Genomic DNA, 12,773 nt, shown 5'->3' on the forward strand with positions numbered 1-12,773 from the left:
AATACCTCCGCTAGTTATGCATGTTACCTACCTTTCTGGCACTTTTTAACAGATGCATCTAACCATGGTAACAGTTCTGCTTGCTGACTCCTACATCTGGGCCGGTCTGCTGCTGTTGGTTACCTCCACTGTTGACTATGGTCTCATTTTACTGTGGCTTTGGGTGCCTCCTCTTTCTCCTTTTCTTTATTTAATGACTGGACTTTGGGAAATAACAGGTGAGACTGAAACTAATGACTACACCCCCGGTAAAGGGCGTTGCCCTCGTCCATCCAGCCCCTACAGTGGAGGCTGCGTGGGTTTGGCTCAAAGAAGCCAGGGTCAGCACCTGGGTGCAGACTTCCCCGGGATGGTTTCTCAGGACCTGCGTCTGTGCTGCTGCCCTTGGGTAGCCAGGAAGTGTGCACCTGGGGATGCATACAGGAGATCCTGTCTAATCCGCCTTTGATAAAATCAATCCTGGACTTCTTCCACTTTCTGAAATAGAGTTCAATAAAGGTTCATTGGAACCTCAGCTTCCTTGGCCGGGCATGGTGGCGCCCACCTGTAATCCCAACACTCAGGAGCCTGAGGCAGGAGGATCACTGCAAGTTCGAGACCAGCCTGAGCTATATAGTGAGTCCAGGTCAGTCTCAGCTATATAGTGAGACCCTGTCTTAAAAAAACAAAACAAGCAAACAAAAAAAGAACCTCAGCTCCTTGATGGGTTCTTTTAAACCTATGTTTTTGGTATTTTTGTTTTTCGGTGTTTTTGTTTTTTGTCTTTTGGTATTTCTGATACATGGATTTGCTATATAGTTCAAGGTGGCCTTGAGCTCACTATGTAGCCCAGGCTGACCTCAAACTCACAACGATCCTCCTGCCTCACTTTCCCTAGTGCTGGGATTACAGACATGCGCCACCATGCCTGGCATAAATCTATGATTTTTGTAGCTTATCTACTGTATCTCCCTGAAAATAAGATATTATGTTATATTATAAGAAATTATATTAATTTTGTTCCAAAAGATGCTAGAGAGCTTATTTTCAGGGGATGCCTTATTTTTTCATGTACAACAGTCTACATTTACTCCAATACAGTCAGTCATTTTCTGAAGCATCATCATAACTCTCCAAACCCTGAATTCTGGCCAGAATTTCTTGAGACTCTGTTTCCTAGAACCACTGGCCCCAATCTCTCACATCCAGCAGAGAGCTCTCCTTAGCGAGCACTTCCTGTCCATGTACCCTGCTCCTGGTGCATTTGTAACACAGCTGTCAGAGATCTTTTCCCATGAATTCTTCATCCAAGTCACGACCTCTTGCAGGCTGGGCTTCACAAGCTTTCCAGTAACTCAGTGTTAACTGAAAACCTTTTGCCACAGGGTTGGCAAAAGAACGATGATAGTTAAGAATGTTGGTCCAGGGGCCAGCGATTTTGGGTGGTGGCGCCACGCCTGCCTGGAAGCACAGGGTCCTGAGTCTGATCCCCGCTACCAAAATCAAACAAACAAGAAAAATGGTCCGCACAAAAGCAGCAAAAAATTGCAGACACCAAAAATCAGAAAACATTCCCTTATTTCCCCAAGTGCATTAAGTGCATCCATTACAACACCACCGAATAAATTGTGGAATTATGAAGATTCACGGCGGATATAACCACGTCCCTCGGTGTCAAGTGCATACGTCGTTCGTGGGTTGTGTCTGTGCTGATTGCCCACTTGGCGATGAGTCTCAAGTCCCTCTGTTGACACAGGCCCTTACCTCTCTTCCAAAGACACCCACTTGGGTATTTACAAATACTTAATTAGAATGCATATTGCCACTCATTTTAAGTATTAATGTCAATAATATTATTTATGTTTAATTAATATATTAGCATTATTATTTGTAACTCAGTACATCCATTGTGTGGGGCCGTGGATATATTAATTGCATTCATCTGGCTGAGGATCTTAACTGGGACTTACTGGGGGGCTGATGGTACGAGCATCATGAAAGTAGTGCCAGGGCTTAATAAAGGTTATTGAGAAAATTGACTTATAATTTGGAAAAAATTATCTCTATTTCATATATTCTAGCAAAACTCTTTTTTTTTTTTTTGGTTTTTTGAGATAGGGTCTCACTATGTAGTTGAGACTGATCTGGAACTCACTATGTAGCCCAGGCTGGTCTCAAACTCACAGGGATCCTCCTGCCTCAGCCTCCTGAGTGCTGGGATTACAGGCTTGTGCCACCAAATCTGGACCTCTATGTAGCCCAGGCTGGTCTCAAACTCACAGGGATCCTCCTGCCTCAGCCTCCTGAGTGCTGGGATTACAGGCTTGTGCCACCACGCCCAGCTTAGCAAAACAAATTCTAAATGAATTTAATATTTAAATATTAAAAGGATACGAGCTGGGGATTTAGCCCAGTGGTTCCACCGTCTGTGCTGTCTGCCTCGAAAGCTGCAAGGTCCCGAGTTCAATCCCTGGTAAAAAGGATACAGTAACTGTAATAACATAATATAAATGACTTTCATATAGTCTTGTGGTGTGGTGACTGAGTGAAAACATGACACCGAGACAGGAAAACACAGAGGAATGTGGGTGGGTTTGACTAAACTAGAACTTACATGTGCACCCCCCAAAAAATGAAGTAAAATGTGTGAAATAATTTCTAAACTCTCTAAAATATAAAATAACATTGATATTTAAAGAACTATTAAAAATAAAAAGGATCGGGCCAGGAATTTAGCTCAGTGTTTCCACCACCTGCCTTACAAGTGCAAGGACCAGAGTTCGATCCCCGGTACCAAAAAAATAAATAAGTAAAAATAAAAAGGACCGGGCTGGGGATTTAGCTCAGTGGTTCCTCTGCCTGCCTTGCAAGTGCAAACACCTGAGTTCCATCCCCGGTACCAAAGAAAAATAAATAAATAAAAAGGATCATCCCTGAAAAGAAAGATGAACTAAGGAAATGAATAACATCCAAAAAGAGAAAAATAAACAGGCAAAAAGAAGACAATTGATTTTAATCCAATAATTAATAAACATAAGTCAGGGCTGCAGATTTAGCTCAGTGGTGCTATTGCCTGTCTTCCAAGTGCAAGGTCCCAAGTTTGATCCCAGTACCAAAAAAAAAAAAAGTCAAAACAACAGTGAGATTTCATTTTCCATTTATGACCTAACAAAGTTTAATAATAATAATCTTAATAATCATCTTTTATTTGATAAATACTATTAAGCACCACGCACATGAAAGATCTGTATGCGTTCCCAGGAGCCAGAATCCATAAGTGGTTGGCAGCTCCGACCTTAGGACCTGCATTCTAGCGTGAGAAAGAGGTGGTAAGAGCCCAGAAGCCAGGTAAGGGACAGCGCGGGGCTGGAAAGTGAGGGGGGAAAAGGGTGTGGCCCTTTTGTATAAATAAATGGGGAAGACAATTCTGATTTCTTTAAAAATGATGTCTCAGCAGACACCTGAAGAAAGAGGCTGCGGCCATCTGAACGTCCAAGCCACTCGGCAAGTGCACCTCCACCTGAGTGCGAACTGGCTGGACACATTCCAGGACCGGAACCTGAATCAGGCACACACGGTGCAGCCAGAGACCGTTGCATCACACCCCACCACACAACCTCTTCTGAAGGAAAATTTGATGATCTCTATCGACCTAAACCACCCCATTATCCTTTCACACCAAAATGCAAATATCCTGAATTTATTCTGAGGCAATAATCAGATGAGGGCACAAAGATGTTTACTACAGGAGTATTTACAGTTGAAAGCAATTTAAATGATCACTTGTGACTCCTGGTGCTGGGCGTGCTGCACTGTAGATCTTTACGGCCCCGCCTAACCCGCCTCCTCCCAAAGAGAAGAACAAGCTGCAAGGAGGCCTGGCAGAGCGAGGCCTGGCTGAGAAGAGATGTGTCTTCCTCCCTGTCCATCCCCGTAACACCATCAAAGCACAATGTTCTGCAGACCGGAGCTACTCTCCTGGCTCCGGCTGTGGACCAGCCCTTTCACCTCCCGCTTCGCTTCGTTATGCGTTGTGGTTGCCAGCCAAACCTTTCTTCCCATCAGGAAGAAGGCCCCACCTGGCCCCACCTTTGTTTCTCTTTGTTCTTTTGTATCTCTTTGTCTTTGCTTTTTCTTAATCCCCCATTGTCATTTCTCGCTCCTAGGACCCTTCAGCCCCGCAGGCCGCAGGCCATGGCATACTGGAATTGTGGTATATTCATACAATGGAATTCTATAGAGCCATTAAGAAAAAAAAAAAAAAATATATATATATATACTTTCTTGTTACTGAGACACAATTCCTTACACCCACAAATCCAACGAGGAAAGGTTTCAGTCCTTAGTCAGCTGGCTCCAAGGCCAGGCAGAGGGAAGCAGGGCGGAGGAGATGGTGAGGAGAAAGAACTCGTGGCATGGCATACGGGAGCAGAAAGCAACTGAAGGAGGAGGAGAAGGTAGACGCTTTCAGGCCACACCCCAGGGGCCACCTCCTCCATACCATGCTTCACTGCCCAACATCACATTTAGCTGTAAACGCGTCACAGACTAGCCCAGCGATGAGTAGCACACATCCATGGTCCATGAATCACCTCCCCATAGCCCCAAAGCTATGAGTGCATAAGGCTTCAGGAGACATCTAGAATAAACCATAACAACGCACTAAAATGTTTGTTCATCTATGTACATAGAAAATCTAGAAATGCCTATAAATATCTAAATATTAATGTAAGATCTGGTGGGTCTCGGGATTAAAGTTTTTATCTTTTAATGAAGTGTGTGGGGCTTGGGGCTGCTACGAGTGTGGCCTAGAGACCACATCTTCCTCCTCCTCCCCTCATTACTCCCTGCCTCCTGCCTGCCCTGCCACGGACTGTTTCTCCTCTGCCACAGCCCTCTGCCCTGCTGTGGAGCCAGCCAGCTATAAACTGAAACCTCTACAAACCGTGAGCCAAAATGAACCTCTCTTCCTTTAACTTATGGATGTTAGGTATTTTGTCCCAGCAATGAGAGGGTAACCGGGGCGAGGGGTTGAGCTCAGTGACACAGTGCCTGCCTCACAAGCCTAAGGTCCTGAGTTTGATCCCTGATGTCCCCCAAAAAAGTAGCTAGGACACAGACTTTTTCATTTTTTGAGACAGAATCTTCCCAAATTGCTAAGGGAAAGCTCAAATTTGTGTTCCACCACTTCAGCCCCCCAAAATGCTAGGATTATAGGCAGGCACCATGACACCTGGTCTTGCTTAGTTTTCTTACCATCACCATATGCTATTTATGTAATATAGAAACACTTTTTCCATAATCTAGTTATATACTGCTAAGAAGACACCTATCTAGGTGATATACAAAAAAAAAATCTAAATTGTAAGGAAGAGCCAGGCATGGTGGCACACACCCAGAATCCTAGCACTCAGGAGGCTGAGGAGGCTGAGGCAAAAGGGTTGCCACAAGTTTCAGGCTAGCCTCAGCTACACGGTGAGTTCCAGGTCAGCTTAAAACTGCATAGGGAGGCCCTCTATCAAAATGATAATAATGAAGCCAGACGTGGTGGCGCACACATATAATCCCAGCACTCAGGAGGCTGAGGCAGGAGGGTCACTATAAATTCAAGACCAGCCTACACAGTGAGTTCCAGAGGCAGTCTGAACTACATAGTGAGACCCTGTCTCAAAATAATAATAATAATATTAATAATAATAATAATAATAATGGCCAGACGTGGTGGCGCACACATATAATCCCAGCACTCAGGAGGCTGAGGCAGGAGGGTCACTATAAATTCAAGACCAGCCTACACAGTGAGTTCCAGAGGCAGTCTGAACTACATAGTGAGACCCTGTCTCAAAATAATAATAATAATATTAATAATAATAATAATAATAATAATGTAAGAAAAAAGAAAACAAAGTCAGCAGTATATAAGGAAAGCATGTGATATGTGTTAATACCTAACAAAAATTGCTGCATGCAACCAAAGTTATACTCAGAGGTAAATTCATAGCCTTTTATGCTTGTGTCATTAAGAAACACTAGGTGATATAGACCTAATCTCCTAATCTTCTAGTCCTTAGTCGTCACCAGTCAGTTGATATATATTTTGTATTTATCAGACAAGAGTTAAAATTCAAATCCATTACTTCCTGGTGACCCTCTTTTTGCAGACTCCATGGAGGGATGGGGGAAATAGTTTACTATGATGCTGACTTTTTAGAACTCCTTTATTCTGTGATTTTAAATGCCCTAAGTATGGTTCTGAAGAGACTAACTCTACAATAGAAAAGTCTTAGAAATTCTGAGATTTTTTTTAATCCCCTGCAAATTCAGAAAGACTTTAAAAACTGATAATATACAACATCAGTAAGAGGGTGAGGCTGCACTGATGTGTAGCATTTGTGTGATCCCAGACTAGTGCAGCTTTCCTAGAAGGCACCACAGACATGAACACACTCACCTTGCACTCACGTGTGCTTTTTATAATTAAATATTTTATTTGTAGGTTCACAAGCAGAAGTGTCTTTGCAAGTTTTCCCCAGTGGCAACATAGTAACATCCTGCAAGAATACGGTAACAATGTGACACACAGAACAGCATCAGGGACAATCGACAGTCTCATTCAGGTTTACTGTGTTATTTGTACTCATGAGTGTGTGTGTGTTTAATTCTATAGCATTTTTTCCATTTTTATTTTTATGAGTACATGTTTGCAGTACGTGATTCCATCGTGAGGAGTTGATACCTGTACGTAACACATCTTAATGCTTTTTATGTCCCTTTTCCCTATATATTTTTACATGGAGGTTTTATATAATTTGTATAATTATATAATTTATCACATGGAGGTTTGGGTATCCACCACCGCAGTCAAGACACAGAGCATCAGGACAGAAATCCCCCATGGCCCTCTTAGCAATGCACATCTTAACCCTTGGCTACTATTAATCTGCTTTCCTCATAACACTGTCTTTTCAAGGACGTCATAAAAGACGTCTTGCAGTGCTTGATCTTAGGGCCGGCTTCTTCACGCAGTGTGATTGCCCTGAGTCTTCCAAGTCATGTGTACAGCATCAGCGGTTTGATCCTTTCGGTCGTTGTATAGCATTTGTGTTAATGGGCGTTCCGTGGCTGTGATTAAACCTGCGTCAAATTCAACTCCAAGAGGAAAGATTCCTTCCGGCTCCCGCTTTCCGGGGTTTCAGCCGGTGAGTGGCCAGCTGCGCTGTGTCTAGGCCTGAGAGCAGGTGTGCATCACGGCAGAAGGGCGTCGGGGAGGGCCCGGGAGGCAGCTCAGCGGCACCGCACCTGCCTCGAAAGCGCAAGGTCTGGAGTTCGATCCCAGGCACCAAAAACAAAGTGGGGAGCATGTTCGAGTAACGGGTGGAGATTTTACGTTCATTTCGATCTCATCTTCCCAACTTAGAGTATCGGACAATGTTATAACTTTAGTCTCATTCGTCTAATAGGCTTTATAGTAGTTCTGACCCTCAGGTGCAGATGAGATGTCCTTGATCATGTGCACTGCTGTTCTGTAGCAACCTCCCTGATGGTGAATTTCATCCCCATGACCGTCTGAGTCGGAAATGGCAGTGGGCACTGCGTGTGATACACCAGCCCAGCTTTCTAACTCGCGGAACCGGTGTTTCACCTGGCGATCGTGTGCCTTGCCGGGGCTACAGCTCACTCGCCACCAAGCCCAACATCGAGAGAGCACCATGCAGCACACTGTGAGCTCGAGAAATCAACGCTGACGATCTGAAGTTCTGTCCCCACTAAGTGGGTAGCATATCGCACCATGGAAAGTGGCCATGCTAAGCCGTCATCAGCTCGGGCACCTGGATCGTTTCCTCTGCCTCAGGTTTCAGAGGTCTTTGGGAATCATATTCTGGGACTCTTTGCTGAGAGTTTCTATTTTTAAAATCTGTTTTGAGAGAAGAGGTAATTGCTTATTGAAGCACTTTTAGGATGGCTTCTTTAGAACCCTTGCCGGTATAACTGACAATGTGAAATAGGAAGAAAAGGGCTAAAGGTGTAGGGGAAGTGGGAAGGGTGGGGGAAAGGAAATAAGGGACAAGAAAAAATATGAGAAAAGGAAAAAATGGAAACAAAGTCTTTATAAATAGGGGAGGGGGAGGTGGTAAAGGGAGGGAAGGGGAATGGGGAAAAAATGAGAACCCAGACCTGTCATGTATACAAGATCCCAGTGATGAATGTAACTGCTGTATACCTGAAATGGACCAATAAACTCAATGAGGAAAAAAAAAGAAGCCTTGTTAGATAATCCCAGCACCTGCCTCCTCTTGGCATGGGCAGACTTTGATTTTCTCTTCACATTCAAGTTGAGATTTTCTTAGTTTGGGGTATGAAGAGTAACTTTTTACTGTGTCCTTGACAGGTTTTCTATTATGTTAAGGGATCACGTGTACTACTCAGTATTTCATTTTTGCGGTCAGCCCCTACCCAGGTTGAACGTGCAGGTCCTGACCCACATTTGTGTTCTGTGGTCCCAATCAGAACATCGACTCCAAAGGCTCCCAGAACTACTTCGGTCCCCGAGGTTTCCGTGGTTCTGACAGGGCTGCTCATGGGGCAGTTTCCCTAGGCTTCACCACTGGGTGCCTCCAGGAGGTAAAGGGATCCTCCAGCGCACTCAGCCTCCAGCACAGGCACTGAGCAAGGCCACTAGGTATGGCGGAGTCCCCTGCTAGTGTCACCCTGCCGTCCAGCGAGGTGGCAGACAGGAAGCTCCCCTGAGGCAGAAGGGAAGGAGAGCCCACCCCAGGCAACATCACTGAGGCCCCCGATGGTGCTACTGGGCTCACCCGTTTCCAGCCTCACTGCGGCCTACAGTGGGGGAGGGGGTCAGACAGCCCACATGACTGCCGCACCCGCAGCTGGATGGGGTTATAAAGTACCCTCTGCAGTACTATCCCTCGGGAGCGCTCAGGTCTCGGACCAGCCCTCAGCCCACACCCTCCTGGCTTCTCTGCATCCTCCGGGCCGCCTCCGGGGCAGGGAGGAGCAGGAAGGAGTGGGTCTGTGAACCTTGACCGGATCAGAATTTGGCCCCTACTCTTTCTCCCTCTGCATCTGCTCCCATCCCACCCATGTGTACCAGAGCAAACGATGCAGCCCCACCAGGCGATCCCCGGCTGAGCCAGCAGTTGCTAGGGTTTTCTTTTATGTCTTAGCTTTGGTTTATGAACAGCTGAAATTCGCACAGAAGCAGAGAGCAAGGCATCAAGCCTGCACCTGCCCTTCCCCAGTGTCTACAGCCAGCCAACAGCCTGCAGCTCCAGGCGGACCTCCACCACCCTGCCGGAAAGTGGAGACCCCAGACCTCACAGTTTTTGGCCACAGTGGGTATCTGAGAGTGCCCCACAACCCTCTCTCTGGACAGTTTGGTCTCCACTCCGGTGGCTCAAGAATGTTTGCGATATTTCAGAATTTTGAACTCTTTGGGAGTCCCAGGAACTCCCAAGCAAGAGAGGTGTGAATTATGGGAAGTGGCCAGCCCCTGGTGTGAGCCTGCCTGGGAATGACCGGGGGTAAGAGGGGACACGCAGGCACCAAAACTGAGCCAGCGGGATTGTGGGCCTAGTCCCTAGTCCCCTAGTCCCAGCTGGCACTCCGCATGGCCATTGGTGGCAGAGAAGGCTCTGGCTGGGACTTCAGGAAGTAGCCGGCGTCCTGACCCACCCTCCTCCCTTCTGACCGGAGCTGGCACGCCTCACAGACGCTCTCAAGAAGAACGACTTCTGTCTTGAATTGCTGAAGGAGAAACGATTTGGGAAACAGAACTTATCTCTCCACAGAGCCTGCCTTCCGGACTCTGGCCAGATATCAATGACAGCGCCCGGCTGTGGACCCAGAGCTGAACGAGTCCTCCTGTGAGCCTGCGGCGCAAGGCGAATGACACCAGTGGCGCTGCCTCTGGCAAGAGCAGGAAACGTCAGGGCTGGGACGTGCACCTGAGAGCGGAATATTAACGTATTTCAGAAACACTGCTCCCACACAGAGTCAGAGCCTGGAGGCTGCACAGCAGACGGGGAAGGTGATGGGTAGACGCACTGGGCCTGCACAGCAGAATGGGACACTAGGCACTGCCTGGAACCCAGCTCTTGGGCTCCAGGAGGCTCGGTACCAGGAAACGGGACTGTGGACAGGACCGCCACCAAGGCTCCCACCAGGCAGGGGCCAGTCTCCGGGGTCAAGCCACTGTCCCTCGCTCATCCTCAGCTCTCCTGCCTGGGAAATGGGATCACACAGCTAGTAAACAGAGGTGGACTAGGACACCCTTCCCTTGTCCCTAACGGTGCATCTGGACTGCATCACGGGCTGTCTGCAACCTTCCTCCTCTGGTCCCTGGCCTCCGGGGACCAGCCTCAGGGTGGAAGCCACAGCCAGAGGCCAAACAACCTCCAGGAGGCCATCCCCAGACCCAGGCTGGCCCAAGACATCCAAGGCAACAGGGCCACACAGACGTGGACGTATTCAGTGCTGAATCCATGCAGACCCCTTCCCCAGCCCCATCCCTGACGCTCACAGGGCAGCGTGTTTGACTTCCTGTGACTGTTCCTCCCATAGAGAGGGGCTAACAATGCACCTCCCCACAGAGCTGCTCAGAGCAGAGGACAGAGGGGCACTCACCTCACCACTCCCAGTGGGACCACACAGGCCCCTCCAGGCCACACATCTCACCTGGGAGCCTGAACCCTGCCCTCATGAAACACAGCTTCCCTCCCACCAACCCCTTGTCACCTGCACAGGGCTCGACCAGGTGGACAGCCCAGTACACCCCATAGGGCCGAGCTGCCCCGCAGGTCTGTCTTCTCCGGAAACTAGGCCCCTCCTGCTGCTTGGAGCCCCTAGGCCAGGGCTTGGCTTCCTCTGAATGTCTGTGAAATCCCCTCCTTAAAGGAGGGGAGTTAAAGAGCGTCAGGGAGGGAAACTAGCAGCAAGTCCATTGCTGTTTGGAGCTAAAAAAAAGGATGTGCCTGGCCAGCCAAGTTCAGAGCAGCCAGCAGCCAAGCCTGGGTTTGGGACCCGTGACTCCCACACACAAAGGGCCATCAGGGAAAGCCAGGGCCCTGCTGCCACGGGCACCCTCTCTCCATAAAGCACCCTGTTCTCACAATCTCTATGTCCCCCACACCAGGGCCCAGAGTCCACGAAGGTCTGGGGGCCCTGCTGAGAAAAAGAACTTCCTGTGGAAACCTAACGGACTTGTCCCGCAGACCTTCATCTGTCAGGGGTGTCTCCTGAACATCAGCAGAGATGAACCGAGTTAAGAGCAGGGCCAGATAACAGCGGGGACAGCTCTATCTCCCCAGAAAGGGCCCGGCTGAGGGACACAGGCCCAGGAGGGGAGGCCATGCAGGAAACAGGAGGTGCACTGGTCACAAGCCCAACCGTGGCCAGGGGCTGCTAAAGGCCATTGAGGACTTCGCTCTCCCCAGGGCGCTGTGTGGCATCAGGCCCCAGAACAGAAGCTCCAGACTCCCCACTCCACAGCGGGCCCCAGGTGGAGCCAGGGTAGAGGCAGACCAGCAATGCAGTGCTTTTCTTGACCCATATCACTCAACCCCCAGCAGGGCTGCCACCCTCATCCTGCCCCAGGAAGGCATCCCTGCCAGGGGTCCCTGGCGGCCCCAACCCCAGCTGAGTCAGGGCCTCTCTGGGCAGAGAAAGTCAAGGCACCAATCCAGGCAGAGGTCGAATGGCCGCCGCCTCTCTCCCAGCACCCACTCAGGCTCTGGAATCCTCCAGTCTTGTCCCCAAAGAGGCTCCACACAAAAGGACCAAGGCTGTGCTTGTGGGCTATGTTGTGCTGGGCCATGCCTCACCGAGCAGGCGGAATGGTCCTGCCCCTCCTGGCACTACCCTGCTGACAGCCGGGAGGAGGGTGGTCCCGTCTAGCCCTGGGGGCCACGTGGGGATGCTGTGTCGGGGGCCCATCACCTCCACCCCACCTGTTCCAGCGCACAGAACACAAGGTAGGATGGAGACCTAGACAGGGCAGGGTTGGGAGTGGCCAGCCAGGCAAACAGTTACCCAGTCTGATGAGTAAGGGCCATGGGGCCATCACGCCCACAGCTGGCAATGGAGGCGGCATGGCCAGGGTCTCTACGAGCTGCTCAGCTTTTCATCAACCTGCACGTATTCCCACTTTGTCCCTGATCAACAGGAGACCTCCAAATGTGCAGAGCAGTAAGAGCGCGCACAGGGCCGAGGCCCCCTGAGAAGGGCACCTCTGGTGGTCCAGTAGCCCACCCAGCCCAGCGCCAGGACCCAGCAGACAATTCGGGGTGGCTGGGGAGTCCCTTTGGGGCAAGGGGGACGGCAGGCGTCCCAGGGCGCTGAGTCCTCGCGTCCGCGGGTAAGCAACTGGAGCTCGTCCGGGCGTCCTGCGAGGTCCACCGGCAGCCTGTGCGGGCGGGCAGGAACCGGCGCCGCAGGGTCCAGGGTACCGGCACGGGGGAGGAGGAGGGCAGGAGAGCCGACTGGAAGGACGGGGCGCTCGTGACCCCGGGCGACTCGGGTTCCAACGCGATCCCGGGCCCCTCTAAAAGTTTGTCCCCAAACAAAACCCCTCCGCGCCGCACCGAGAGACGCGGGGCTGGCCCGGGAGAAGCTCTGGGGACAGACGTGGCGCTCTCCTCCACCCTTTCGGAGACAGCCACGGGCAGCCGGCCGAAAGAGAGCCAGGGAGGCAAGTGGGGAAAATCCCCCGATTTTGCAATGTCAACTGCTGGGCGCTCGGCGAGGGGGCGAGAGGGCGACCGTGGCGCTGCCCCCGC

This window comes from Fukomys damarensis, unplaced genomic scaffold (genome assembly GCF_012274545.1).
Source record: "Fukomys damarensis isolate Sample0158 unplaced genomic scaffold, DMR_v1.0_HiC HiC_scaffold_29, whole genome shotgun sequence".
In the NCBI taxonomy this organism is placed as follows: Eukaryota; Metazoa; Chordata; class Mammalia; order Rodentia; family Bathyergidae; genus Fukomys; species Fukomys damarensis.